Here is a 13,837-nt window from a genome sequence, read left to right on the forward strand (position 1 = left end):
AGAATTCCAGAATCTTCTAGCCTTCACCGTTTGGCTAATCGTTCAAATAACGTCCTTATCCGTTCTAAATCGCCAATTCGGAAGGCTTGCTGCTAAAATACCGAATTCTGCAGAGACTGCATTTTGGCCATTCTGGTCGAATGTCACAACATACTTTAATATAATCAGAGGGCCGAAAGTATGCACCACCAGAAAAATCGGGAAGCAAAAAGGATGCAGAAAGTTATGATAAACTTATTAAATAGTTTCGTTTATCCACTGATACTTAGCCTAATTGTTGTGATAAACTTATTAAATAGTTTCATATACTATGATGACGGGGACACGTGGACGCTTGAAGAGTGCTCAAAATTCACCGTGTACATCCTGCAACGCAGCCGTGAAGAAGCAAGATGAAGGAGTGCAATGCGATAGATGTGGCGAGTGGTGGCATCGGGCGTGTACGGACATCCCGCAGCAGATTTACGACCATCTATCATCGGTTCGTGGGATTATGTGGGCCTGTGCGAACTGCCTTGACGATGCCAAGACAGCAATGAAGACGTCCATTCGAGATAAGTCTGTTGAAACTTCTCTAGAATCTATCAAAACTGAAGTCATCAATCTTAAAGCAGCTATTGTATCCACTGATACTAAGACAACTGTAAATGGCCACACAGCAACGCCTGTTACACCTGATGATCAAAGTAAAATGGGAATAAGAATAAATGGCGTGCCTGAACCTTCCAACCAGAAATTGCATGACAGAATGGATTCAGATATTCAAGCAGTCAGAAAAGTTATGGAGTATTTGGGAGAGCCTGTCAATGAGCCTATAACTGATTCCTTTCGGCTGGGAAAGTATCGATCTGATGCTACCAGGCCGAGAACCTTGCTGGTGAGGTTTAAGAATCCATGGCTGGTTCGTAAGTTGCTGGCTAAATCGTATATCTTGAAAGATTATTCTGATCGCATCTACTTATCCAGTGTAACATTCGCCCAAATATCACACAGCGACGGAGCGTAGAAAAAGTACCTATTAACGACTGGCAGGCGTCAGTTACCTTAATTCTACTCGTTTTTCACCGTCTCGACCTTGCCAGTTGATTTTCTGGTCTGTCTAGGGCAAAGTAAAAAGTTACCATTTTTAGGCCATCAGTCAAACGACTTTTGATCAGCTTTCGTTTACATACGAACACAACCACATAGCTGAGTCTCGGATCCTCAGACTACGTGATTGTCATTAAAAACACGGCTCGAACAACCTATTTTTATATGTTTTTGTGTGACAGTTTTATATTAAATCCATTGGAGATGGATTGACCCTTTCCTTTTTCTATCTACTCATGTCCTGAAATATCAAATAATATCGGTGTTTAATTAAGATCTAGGACATTACAGCAGCTGTTAAAGTTAGTTTATACAGTCCCTTCACATAGACAGTCTCTGGGGGACCAAGCCTCCGCTCCCGTGATTTTCTTGAGATAACACTCTTATCTCCTATATTTCGTGTCCCGGGAGGGTTCCGTGGTATTTTTCTTCCCCCCACTGAAGCCTCCGTCTCCACAAATATCTGTCGCTAAGGTCCTTATTGTGTGTTTTTGCCACGATAAGAGGCTCCGTGTTTTTCTGTCTCTGATACAACTGTTCTTCACAATCTATATCGTGGTTCTGATTTTCATCTTTTTTATTCAAAATGGCCGTCTTTTTTCTATTTCTCAGAAATGTTCTTCTTCCAATCGAAATTTTAAAAATAAAAATTCTAGAACATTCTGACCCTCCGTCGCAACACTTTTTTGTTCATAAGGCCTTTAGTCACTCTTTTTTATGTCGCCGGAAGGTTGTGCTGTGTCATCTGGCAGAATGGCACACAGAGAGCTTACTGTTGACGAAAAGAAATTGGAGTAGCGTATTCTCTCTGAACGTTATAAACTTGTCGAAACCGGTATCTCAAAGGATAAACTGAGAGTTAGAGAATTAAAATTGTACCTGGATGGCAAAGAACATGTGTTTTGACTAGCCAACCGCAAAATTACTCTCTGTTTGCTGAATGCCCGTTCATTGAAAAAACATAATGCCATTTATGAACTACAGTGTGATGCCAGTTATCACGGATTTGATATTATCTGTATAACTGAGTCTTGGTTAACCACGGACATTGATAATTTGTTTATTGCTATTCCTGGGTATAAGATATTTAGGAAAGACCGCAGTTCGTTGAACTCAAACAAAACCACAGGCGGCGGTGTCTGTATTTTTGTTCGTGAAGGTATTGTCAGTGATCGGTGGACTTGTCATCATTCTGATCAGTATGAAATTCTGTGGCTGTCAGCAGAACCCATCGTCAATTATTGTACTCTGTGGGGATTTCAATAACTTGGATACTGATGACCTCGTATTAGATTGCGGTCTTTACGACGTTTGTACGGAACCCACACGCGGGAATAATAGACTTGACAAAATATTGTGTTCGGATGAAATTTATTTCAATGGTATTGAACGATTTACGTCTACTCTGAGAACGGACCATATGGGTTTGGTTGCTTATCATGGTGTTGAACAATCTGAAAAGAAGGTTGTTTACTTTCGTGACCATAGATTTGCCAACAAAAATCATTTGAACTATTTGCTGGATACCCATGATTTAAGTTATTTTCTTAACTACAACGATCCAAATGTGTTGTTAGGGGAACTTGCTAACGAGCTTCTGAATCTGTATAAGGTCGCCTGTCCATTGAAACGTGTTGTTCTTAGCTCAAAGGATTCACCTTTCATGACTCCGGTCATCAAATATCTTTTAAGGAAGAAGCATCGACATACACGTCGAGGTAAACTTGCGGAAGCGAATGCTGTCGGCCTTCAAGTTCGTATGTTAATTACTAAACGTGCCTTTTCTGATTCCAGTGGTCGAAACTGGTGGCAGCGTGTGAATACTTTATTGAATAAGAATACAATAGCCCCAGATCGCACCTGTGCTTTTTCGGCTGAGCAGCTTAACCAGTACTATAATGGCATCTCCACTGCTTCTGGAGGCCCATTCAAGCCTACTCATTTGGAGACTACAAATGACGGTCCGCAGTTTTCGCTTTTGCAAATATTTAATGCCATGAAACGCATTAGGGGCACCGCTACTGGCCCAGACGCTCTGCCGTTTTGGATCTTTAAGGACAATGCTCACAATTTGGCCGAAATCTATTGTCATATGTTCAACTTGTGCTTGGAACAAGGTATTTTCCCGGAGTTTTGGAAGCTTGCAAAAATATCTCCCTTGCAAAAAGTTTCGTCTCCAAAGCAGCCAAAGGATTTGAGGCCTGTCTCTGTTACTTCTGTTATGTCCAGAGTGTTTGAAAGGTTAATTTACCAGAATTATCTGCAAGGCCCTTATAACAGATGGCTTACACGTAACCAGTATGGTTTTCGTAAACATTCTTCTACTTCCTGTATGCTCATTAGGCTGCAACGTCATCTCTGGAATATCTGTGAAAACTATGATTATGTTCGCTTCTTTTCTCTAGATATGTCAAAAGCTTTTGATACTATTTCCCACACGAGTGTGATAGAAAGAGTAATGAATATTTTCCCAATAGTCGATCCTGCGGTTGTCAACGTAATCATTAACTTCTTGCAAAATAGAGCCCATTATACTTCTCTCAATGGCTTGGATTCAACTGTTTTGTATACTAATCAGGGTGTCCCTCAGGGCACTGTCCTTGGTCCGCCTCTTGACAATTGCTCCACCCATGCTATTGATGTTTCAGATATTTCCACCACGTTATCAACTTATGCTGACGATAACAATCCTCTTGTAGCTGGCTGCAATAGCGCTGACAATGCTCGGGAAGTTATTAGTTCGCTCTGTCACCAATTTGACGCAAGAAACTTGTTTCTCAATGTTCAAAAATCTTCAAAGGAAATGCGTATCATTTTCAACCATAGTGGCAGTAATGCCATACATATGGTTGAGGGCATTGAGGTTGTTGATGACCTCAAAGTGCTGGGGTTTACGATTGACTCCAAATTTGGTTTTTCTAAGCATATTGACAAAGCTGTTAAACAATCGAATTCTATACTTTTTTCAATCTGGCGCCTTGGCAAAATCGGTTATTCGAAGGACGAACTTGCTATTTTGTATCGTGCTTTTGTTCTCCCAAAGCTTTACTATGGCATTAATGCTTGGGGTGGTTCAAATGTTAAAGATCTAGAGAAGATAAATTTGTTTCAAAGACGTGCAATAAGGCTCGGCGTTGCTGATACTTATGAACCAATATCTGCAACTATTAGAAGAGCTGACCAAAAACTCTACAATGCAATCCTCCAAACAGGTTCTGATCATCTGTTGTTTGATTTAGTTCCGACACGTTCTACCTACTCAGCAAACAACCTGCGCTGTCGTGATCCACCTATTGCTCGCTGTAAGATGGAGAGGCAAATGAAAATATTTCCTTATCGCCTGCTGCGCAGACTTCATGACATATAGTTTAATTTGTTGTCTTATTATGATTTATAGATGTCATTCTATAACTAATTCAAGTATCTATCTATCTATCTATTACGTAATGGCTGACACTGATATAAATGCAAACGAAAATGTGCAATAAAATAGACAACGTCCGGAAAGTGATGGTGACATCGGCAAATCCAAGCTGGAGTCTGACCGGAATGGTTACTATTCAGTGATGTGGTCGAGACTCGTCTCAAGAAAATGACGAAAGATTATATCATCTATGTGACAAGAGAGCTGGTCTCACAACTACGCGAGGCAAGACAACAACTCTTTGACAAAAACGAGAAAAGTGGTTCTTTGTCTGAAATAAAACGTGATGTTACAGAGCTAAAACAACTAAACCCGGTCAGTAGACAAGTTGAAATCAGGCCGCAAAATTCAGATGTGCATTTAAATCAAATCAAAATTGACGGCGTGAAAAAACTTTTTCCTAAAAAAGATGAGAACAAAAATTTAAAAATTATGGAGCATGAAAAAGAAAAATTTAATGACATTTTTGAACACATAGACGAAAATTTCCAAATAGTAGAATGCAAAGGAATTGTTTCTATAAAGAAAGAAACTGATCGTGCCAGATCAATCCTTGTAACGCTACCGAGTGCAAAAATGTTCGAAAAATATTGGCCAAAGCGCCTTTATTGAGAACCTTCAGAAACAAGGTATACATTTCGAAATGCTTGAGCCCATCAGACAGAAAGATAGAGCAAATTTTGTTAAAGAAGAGGTGTGAATTGATAAGTTCTAAAAACATCGACAGAAAATGCATAAAAATCAAGAATCTCAAATTGTACGTAAACGACGAAGAATACATTTTTCCCGAGGGAGAAGAGAACAATGAAAACTGACTAAAATTGCAATATGACGTTTTGTTACTTAATGCCAAAGCCTACTAAACAGAAAGAAAAAAAGTATTCTTTTCCAATTTTGTAACTTGCTCAGGTTTTGATATTTTACTTGTACCGGAAACCTGGTTAAATTCTGATGTCTCTGATGCAAAATTGTTCCTGAGCACTTTTCAATTTTATCGCGCTGAACGGTTAAATGAAAAACATGGTGGTGTCTTAATTGGAGTCAAAGATAACATTCCACATACGGAATTATCAAATAAAAACCTACCTGAGTCTTTTAGCACATCACAAGTTCGAAGTAGGATCGGGCAAGAGCAAGAACAAATTCCTATTCGTATTAATATACAATCCTTCCGATAATAGTTCATACCGGATTCCAATAGACGATATGCTAATTCTTTTAGATTTTCTACAAACTTTTCAGAATCATCACGTTATCCTCGCTGATTTTAATCTTCCAAAAACTGATTGGCTTTACGACAGCATAAATTCCTATGAAAACACACTCGCGTCAATGATCGTGAAGTGCCAATTTAAACAACTAGTTTCCTTTGCGACGGCTAAAACAGGAACGCTTGACCTGCTTTTTACCAACAATGAAGTTTGTATAATAAATGTGAAAAAGGACATTAATCTGATGCAAAAGTTTTCAAATCATTATCCCATTAAATCTGAAGTACCCTGTGTTCTACCATCATATCTAAAAATTAATTGTATTTACTATAGTTATTGCCGATGCAATTATGATGGATTAAAGGCGTCTATGATTCAGTTTCCTTTGAAAGCCTATTGTTACAGTAATGTCGACGTTAATGTAGCTTGTTGGTACGAATGGATGTTTAACCACATATCGCAACATACGCCACGAAGGACCCAAAAACGACAAAATTTTCAACCTTGGGTTAAACCAGAAACCTCGCACTACCTTAATAAGGTTTCTTCTTACAAGTCTTTTCTAAGGCGGAAAATTAACCCATCGGAAGATCAATTACAGAAACTCAAATCCATGACCGATCACTGTGAAACAATGCAAACCAATGATAGGATTGTGTATGAAGAGAACCTGAGCAAGGGGCGCAATCAGAATGCCATATTCAAGTACCTCAAAAATTTAAAGAGAGATACAATTCCCCCAACCATTTGTTATAAATCGTTTGTTGCAAAATCAGATAGCGAAAAAACTAATTAATTTAACTGCTTTTTCAGTACGATCGTACAAGATCCAAACTATTTATCATTCCATCCAAGTAAGTAAACAATTTTCGGAAAAATAAAAGTTAGTTTTGGTATAGAAGACATTCGAAACGAGTTAGATCAACCAAAAGTAAACAAGAGTCGAGAGCCCGATGAGCTACCGCCGGTATTGCTCAAATTAACCCGCCCAATTTTATCTAAATCACTTTTTGCTGTATTTCAAAATATTAAGCGCTTAAAGAAATTCCCCGTAGCATGGAAACATAGTAAAATTACTCCTATTTTTAAATTGGGAAGCAAAAAGGATGCAGAAAGTTATAGACCTGTGACTTTACTCAATATCTGTTCAAAGGTTTTCGAAAGATTCATGTTCAAACCTATTGCGGAGGCTTTTTTATGCATTGCAGAAAGTAGTCAATATGGATTCATGCCTCCAAAGTCTGCAATTCTCCGACTCCTTTTTAATCGATCTCAAGTTTATGCTTCTGTCACAGACCGTAATACGGACATTCTCACCTTTCTTTTAGATTTTTCTAAGGCATTTGACACGATCAAGCATGAAATTCTCCTGAAGAAGTTGATTAAACTTGGAATATCTGAAGAATTCTTTTGGCTAATACATGATTATCTATCCTGTCGCACCCAATTCGTAAAAGTGAACTCATCGGTATCAAGTAAAATGCCAATTACTTCTGGGGTTCCGCAAGGTTCTATAATTGGACCACTCTTATTTTTAATATATAAAAGTGACTTACCGACGTCGATATTCTTCACCCTGGTTTTATTGTTTGTAGATGATCTTAAATTGACTAGCAAAAATTCAACAACGGGTAGTGACCTTTCTCATCTTCAAGAGGACATCAAACGACTACAAATTTGGAGTGAAACCAATTTACTACTCTTCAAAATGAAAAAATGGGGCTTTGTTAATAGCAAGTTAAATGGGCAAACAAGATACAATTCCCCTATTGAATTTTCATTTTCGATTAATAACTGCAAAATTCCAAAAATTGTCGCTGCAAAAGATCTCGGTCTGATAATAATCGAAAATCTTAATTGGAGCGAACATATTCAAAGCCGCATTGCAAAAGGAATGAAAACTCTGTTTCTACTCAAGCGAAACACGTCTTTTTTAATAAACGTGAAATCAAAATCATATCTGTACAGAGCTACAAAAAATCCCACTCTTTTATATGCCTCGGAATGCTGGACAGCAAACATATCCGATATAAAAGCAATTGAGAGCTTTAACAAAAATTTATGTTGTGGATAAACCCAAATTTGAGTTAGTTCGAATGTCTTGTTACAAACAATCTTCTGCCGCCTATGTATTTTCAGGTACTTAAGGATCTTTTCCTCTACCGGAAGATTCTGGATGGGAAATACAACATATCCTTCGAAAATATGTACAGTATTAACGAGAACTCAAGAACGAAGTAGATTATTTTGCCTAGAATCCTCTCTGAAGTTCAACGGCAGGATTTTTGGTATCGTACGGGGTACAGAATCAATCAAATACAAAATTTCATTGACTTCTTCAACAGCTCAAATCTGAAAAATGTTGTTTTTTGGACATGATGTGGAGTTATTTCAAGAGAAATTGGCACTATTCAATTTCATGCTCTTGGATCAACATATAAATTTGCAACAGTTGTCGACAAAATCCATGGAAACTATAGGGAGAAATCCCTGCAGTTCACGCTGCGAATTCTTCATAATAATGATAATGATATCATAGAAACCGAGGTTAGAGTCAGAAATCCCCTCATCACAAATCCAGCCAGTAGCCTAGGAATTTCCTAGATATGGAACAGTAAAGAATAATGCTGATAGAAGTGAAGAGAGAGTCAGATGGTTGGGGATCAAGCCAACCAGATTGAGAAAACTAACACCTCTACAGAATAGACCGGAGTTGAAAGTGACTCAAAACACTGACCTGATAAGAAGCTAGGATAATAAGAAGCTAGATTCGAAAGTAGATTAATCAGTTATAGTGCCGAGTACACGGTTAGCGTTCGCAACCTGTATTGCGAAAATCTCTGCTGAATAAAACTACTTGTCCTGGGTTCCTCGGTAGACTTGCTCAAATTCTTACGAAGCTTAAACAGAAAAAATTTGCTATGGCCAGCGGCACCCTGAAATTCAGTATTTGTTAAGAAATTAATCTATCACTGATTCAATCTATTTTTTTGTCAGGTTTGTGATCTTCCACCTAGGCTGCTGCCATTCAGGGTGAGAAACCGAGCCTGCGTTTTTTGTACTAGGGGTTAGGGAGTCAACTACCACTACATCCCACAGTAGCTGCCTAGAAACAGCCCATGGGACGCGCGTCAAATCATCTGGTCGCTTCTGATCTATCCTAGGGAGGTGTCGTGTCTCTAAAAAAGACAGACTTGCGAGTGGAGGCGAGACTTTGCTTTATAAGGGCATTCAAATTTGAATGCATAGAGTAAGTTTCTGCACTTTTGAGACAAAAAAGGCCATGCCATCCATCTTCGGTGACAACTTTCCGCAAGCGCATCTATCTTGTTTGTGAAATTTTGAACCTAGGCGGAGTTCAATTGCAATTCTAAGCTAGAAAACTGTTCAATTCAATCTTTGATTTATTTCCTCTAAGTCATTCAACTATTCGATCCAAATTTATCCTGGTAAACATTGAATTTTTTTTACATCAATAGGTTCTATGTTCAAACTCTTTTGACAAATTTCGTGAAATAGAACCTATTGGTTTTGATTTTTTTTTGTTTTAGTTTTCCGGAATTACTTTACATTTTGCTGATTCCAGCCAAAAACCTAATGCATCAGTATATGTTCCAACCTCGTTCTCCAAACCAAAAACGTAACTTAGATTAGCTTTCACTCCTACTGGTGAGACTTAAAAAAATCGGAAAAGCTAGAAGGGGAGCAGAAGAAACAGCCAAGCCACTCATTCTTTTTTTCAATTGTTAGTTTACAAAAAAAAAATTTTAAAATCGATCGTGTTTTCCAAATGTTCACTTTGCAAAAAACAAAGACTTGTAAATGAAATAACTTGAGTTTTTGGCTTGCTAAAGCAATTTCTTGGGAGGTAAAAAACCATAATATGCAACCAGTTTATCAAAAAAACTCCCCAATTTTTTTTCCGGCTCAGTTTTTTTTCATTTAGCAGTTCTCTGCGACAATATTTGCCTACAAAAAAACCCAAAATACAAAATGATCTATGGATTTGAGTTTGTCTTTGAACATAATTGTTGATATTGATCAGTAATTGTATTGAACTGCGTCTGTCCTAGAAAACATGGCTCTTATTTTTCAGTGTTTAGGCTTAAGCCATAGCTTTTTCTGATTTTGGGATGCTTTTAAGGTCTCGGAGCGCTATTTTTTGCTCTACGGCTAGGTTTCTATCATCTAAGTACCTAACCGTTTTTTTGAATTCAAGCTTTCTTACTAGCGTCTGTATTTTGTCTGCAGTAAACGGTGGAGCCTCGCTACCATCTTGTTAGGTTCTCTATTAAGCGAATTGAATAAATGCAACTAAGCTCTATTTAAAAAATTGAGCATATCGGGGTATCATTACGCTCTATCAAGTTTCTAAGGGATTGTGCAGCAGTTTCAGCTCCTCGCTTAGTACCACATTCTACCTGAAATCTCCCAAAACAAAGTTTTTGCTCTGCAAGAACCTTGCTTCCTGTACATTTAGACGCGATGCGTCTGAACGTGTTGCAGATGACAACCGTTTGCAAACGACTATCTATTTTTATGAGGGCGATAAGTTTTGCTCTCAAAAAGAAAGATCATAGCGACTCGAATATTTCACTTTCACCTATAAGGTTAAGGAGCTTAGTAGGCAATTTCAAGAATTTGAGCTCCGTATTATCGTTTGATTTCCTGATAAGAACTTTAAGAACTTGTTCGGACCGGCTCCCGAACCTTTTGGAAAAATTAAATTAGTTTTGGTTTATACATATCAAATTCAGCTATGAAGAATCTATCGACGTTTTCCGGGTTTGGGCATTTACATCAGCTCTCTTGGGTGTTTAAGTACCAAATTTTCATAATTAAGGATCGAAAATGGTGCAATCTTGTCATCTGAAGCGGCCAGCTATATTCGTTTCTCTATTTTCCCTCGTCGAGCTTGCTGTTGTTTAGCTTTATTCTGTGCTCTAGATCTGTCTGCGGAGGGCTTGACCTTTGACAGAGCTCCTAATTTATTAGAGAGCTCTTAGTTGTCGTTTGTGCAGACCACTTTTTTTGGGTTGCTCAAGTTAAACTAGCCAGTAAGAAACATTTTCTAGATTGTAGAAAATATCATTCATTTTATCCAAAAGATTTTCTGCCTAGGAAACCCGCCACGTTTTTTGGGTAACCTGTTGAGCATACAACCCTTGGAAATGGCGGTACTTATATAATCATTTAGCACTAAGTCATTACCAATTGAAGTAATACTGACAGATATCATTTTATCACACAGAGGACATTGAAACCCATGGGTATTCGTAAATTTGCTTTAAAAATTTTTTACACAATTGATTTGATACCAATTAGAACAAGAATTAGTTCTAATCCAAATTAAAAGTCATGAAGATTTCAAGCATTCTTTATTTATAAATTTCTTGTCCTCATCTTGACGGCGCGGTGTAAAAAGAGAAAAAGAAATTTAACTGGACACAAGAAGAGTGAAATAGCCCAAAATAACAGAGTTGGAGTTTTATAGATGAAGAAAAAAAATTAGAAACTTAATTTAAAGAAAAATATAAAGTCTATAAAACTCACTGCTAAGGAACAATCTCACCCGAGCTCAGGAGGTCCAGCGGCTTAGCACCAGACTCCCCACGCTAGGAACTCTTTTCTCCAGACCAGAGACCTCTTTGACTAGACCTCAAAGGGCGCTTTACAAACAGGCACAAAAATCAAACAAACCTCATCCATCCAAAAAGGCTATTACAACAATCAGGCTAAAAGAGCACTCCCTGAAACTACATTCAACAACACGGAAACTCTAATAAAAAATGCGAAGCATAAGATTTGAACTTTCAGTTCGCAGCGGAACAAATTTATGAAGCGGAAACAAACCCACAAACGTTCGAGCAGAAACTAATTAAAATGGGCTAGCTAGTAGTTATCGGTTCCCGAGTTTCCAAAGTTGTCTCGGCTAGATCATGATCTAACGCATATTAATCTTTTGCGAGCCTGCATCAGTTTAGTGTTAACGATGATGAAACGTTTTTTACTTCGGATGAAGGATATACCCTTCATCTGATGTAAGTAAGCTTAATTGTTATGATATTTTTTTCAATAGATAAGATATGTTTGATGCTTGTGCCTGTTTGTAAAGCGCCATTTGAGGGATTTTAGAGAGAGGTCTGACAACAAGGTCCTCGGTCTGGACAAAGGAGTTTAAAGTCTGGGAAATCTGGTGGTGCACTGCTGGACCTTCGGAGCTCCGGTTGAGATTTTTCCTTATCAGCGAGTTCTACAGTTTTCATATTTTTCTTCAATTAAACTTATAATAACTTTTCGTTCATCTGTATAGTCGCAAACCTGTTATTATGATTCAATTCGGTCCATTTGTGTCCAGTCAAATTCCATTTTTTACCCTTATACCGAGCCGTCAAGATGAGAGAAAAAAAAAACAATGCGTCGTGTACAAGCAAAGAAAGCTTAAAATCTTCAGGACTTTTAAATTGGATTCCCGGGATTGTTGTTCGAATTGGTATCAAATTAAATATGTCAATATAACTCGTTGCAATTCTACGAAATTCCAGAGGTTTCGATTAATTATGTGTGTTAATGTGAAATAAAGCTTCAAATGGTAATGACTTAGTGCTAGATACTTATGCAGAAACAGCCATTTCTAATGTTCGAGTGCTCAAAAGACAAATTGTGTTGCCAAGAACTGCTGAATGAAAACAAACTGAGCTGGAACAGTCCTTTTTCTTGCAAAATAAATTTTTAGAGAAAAAAACGTCGAATTTTAAGAAACTCTTATTGTAAGCTAACAAATAGAAAATTGAATGAGTGGCTTGAGTATTTCTTGCGCTCGCCTACTAGCATTACCCACTTTTTTAATCTCAGCAGTAGGAGCGAAAGCTACCTCAAACGAATTTTTTGGTTTTGAACACGTGGATGGAACAAATAATGATCCGTTAGAACTTTGGCTTGAATCAGCAAAATGTGAAGTAGCTCCGAAAACGAAAGCCCAAAAAATTGGACGGAGTTCATTTTTGATAAAGTAATTTCTCAAATGATTTTGAATTCAGAACCTACTGATGTAAAAAGTTTCAGTGCTGGACAGAATAAGTTCGGATCGCAATGGTTGAACATCATACTGTGTAAAAATCTAAGATTGAAATTACCAATTTTGCAGCTTAGAATAGCAATTGAACTCCGCCTAGGTTCAAAAATTCTTAAACAACTTAGATGCGTTTGCGGAAAAATTTAACCGAAGATGGATGGCATGGCCTATTTTGTCTCAAACGTGCAGGAACTTACTATAGACGTTCAAATTTGAATGCCCTTATAAAGCAAAAACTCGCCTCCACTCACATTCTTTCTTTTTTAGAGACACGACACCTCCCTAGGATAGATCCGAAGCGACCAGATGACTTGACGCTCGTCCCATGGGCTGTTTCTAGGCAGCTACTGTGGGATGTAGTGGTAGTTGACTCCCAAACCCCTAGTACAAAAAACGCAGGCTCGGTTTCTAACCCTGGAGTGGGCGCAGCCTAGGTGGAAGATCAAAAACCTGACAAAAATAGAGATTTAATTAGTGATAGATTAATTTTTTAACAAAAAAATTATGAAGTTCAGGGTGCCGCTAGTTCTAGCACTGAAATTTTTCAGTTTAAGCTTTGTAAAAATTTGCGCAAATCTACCGAGGAACCCAGGGTAAGTAATTTTTTTAAGCAGAGAATCTTGCAATTCAGGCTGCGAACGCTACCAGTGTACTCTGCATCAATAATACTAAAACTGCTTTCGAATAAAGTTTTCGATAAAGAGCCAAGGGAACAAAAGTGCAGCTTTAAATAAGTATCTGATAGACCCGTAGCCTCATATCAGGTCAATCTTTTTGAATCACTTTCAACTCCGGTTTATTCTGTGCAGGTGTGACTTTTCTCAACCTGGGTTGGCTCCATCCCCCAAACATCTGATTCTGTCTTCACTTCTACTAACATTATAATTTATTCTTCCATATCTAGAAAATTCCTAGGATCTTGACTGGATAATGTGCTGACGGAGGGACTTCTGACTTCGAACTTCTGACCTCGGTTACCATGATATTTTCGATTATCCACTATTGCTGCAGACCACATCCCTCCATTCACCTTTAGAG

The 13,837-nt window shown here is 38.0% G+C and overlaps 1 protein-coding gene across 2 annotated transcripts in view; it reads left to right on the forward strand.

Moving 5' to 3' along the window:
• The first annotated feature begins 251 nt into the window (after positions 1 to 251).
• LOC134846552 (centrosomal protein of 41 kDa-like) overlaps positions 252 to 13,837 on the forward strand; it is a 604,453-nt gene continuing 590,867 nt past the window's right edge. The window contains exon 1 of one of the 2 annotated variants that reach the window (XM_063863934.1): positions 252 to 297. The gene's annotated coding sequence lies outside the window, so the exon portion shown is untranslated. The remainder of the gene's footprint in view (positions 298 to 13,837) is intronic. The other variant, XM_063863937.1, reaches the window with a different exon arrangement.

The sequence above is a fragment of the Symsagittifera roscoffensis genome, chromosome 5, assembly GCF_963678635.1.
Source record: "Symsagittifera roscoffensis chromosome 5, txSymRosc1.1, whole genome shotgun sequence".
NCBI lineage: Eukaryota > Metazoa > Xenacoelomorpha > Acoela > Convolutidae > Symsagittifera > Symsagittifera roscoffensis.